This window comes from Mandrillus leucophaeus, unplaced genomic scaffold, assembly GCF_000951045.1.
Source record: "Mandrillus leucophaeus isolate KB7577 unplaced genomic scaffold, Mleu.le_1.0 Scaffold332, whole genome shotgun sequence".
Classification (NCBI taxonomy): Eukaryota; Metazoa; Chordata; class Mammalia; order Primates; family Cercopithecidae; genus Mandrillus; species Mandrillus leucophaeus.
The window spans coordinates 1,412,055-1,413,359 of NW_012103499.1; the positions used below are offsets into that span (position 1 = coordinate 1,412,055).

The 1,305-nt window shown below is 46.2% G+C and overlaps 1 pseudogene; it reads left to right on the plus strand.

Moving 5' to 3' along the window:
- The first annotated feature begins 432 nt into the window (after positions 1–432).
- On the plus strand, positions 433–1,018 carry LOC105545606 (annotated as a pseudogene).
- The last annotated feature ends 287 nt before the right edge of the window (positions 1,019–1,305 follow it).

Sequence of the window (1,305 nt, forward strand, 5' to 3'; positions counted from 1 at the left end):
TATTAAATGTTTTTATTATGAAGAGATGTTGAATTTTGTCAAATGTCTTTTCTGTGTCTGTTAAGATGACCATGTGGTTTTTGTCCTTTATGGATAGGATGTACTACATTAATTTTATTTCTTATATTAACTCAATCTTGCCTTCCTGGGATAAATCCCACTTGGTCATGGTATACAATCCTTTTTATTTGTTGTTGAATTCATGGTAATTTGTGGAGAATTTCTGGGTCTATATTCATAAGAAATAGTCTAGTTTTCTTGTATTGTGTTTGTCTGATTTGGTATCTGAGTAGTACTACATCCTTGAATGGGCTTGGAAGAGCTCATTTTCTTCTGTTTTTGGAAAAACTTGTGAAGAAATAGTATTAATTGATATTTTTTCATCGGAAATTTCTGATTTATAATTCAATCTCTTCTAGGCGGCTGCTGAAGATGGCGGAGGGGCAGTTTCTGCTGCTTGCTGGCCAAGGTCACCTCCTGGGCCGCCTGGCAGCCATCGTGGCTAAGCAGGTACTGCTGGGCCAGAAGGTGGTGGTCGTGCACTGCGAGGGCATCAACATTTCTGGAAATTTCTACAGAAACAAGTTGAAGTACCTGGCTTTCCTCCACAAGTGGATGAACATCAGCCCTTGCCGAAGCCCCACGTCTTCTGGCAGAGCTTGCAAGGCGGGCTGCCCCACAACAGCAGCCAGTCAGGCCGCCTAGGACTAGCCGCTAGGTGCTCGGTGGCGTCCCACCGCCCTGTGACAGGAAAAAGTGGATGGTGCTTTCTGTTACCCTCGAGGTTGTGCGTCTGAAGCCTATGAGAAAGTTCGCCTACCTGGGGTGCCTGGCTCACGAGATTGGCTGAAAGTGCCAGACCGTGACAGCAACCCTGGAGGAGAAGGAGAAGGAGAAAACCAAGATCCACGACCAGAAGAAACAACTCCTGAAGCTACCGAGACAGGCCGAAAAGAATGTAGAGAAGAAAACTGACAAATACAGAGAGGTCCTCAAGGCCCATGGACTCCTGGCCTGAGTCCAGTAAAGACTGTTTATTCCTCATGCTTGGCCTGTCCTGCCCTTCCTCCATCGTGGACCTGGAATGTGGGGACCCAGAGGCAGCAGTCCAGGTGCCACAGGCAGCCTGGGATTTAGGAAGCTTGGGAGCAAGGAAAGGGTCTTAGTCATTGCCTTTCAATAAGGTTACTTAAAGCACTCAAAGAATTGTGCAGGCATAATTCATCTGTGACCAACAGAGCAACCAGTTACTTCAGTTTCAATATCAGCAAAAGGGAGCTGAAACACTAATTAGAGGGGCCCTAT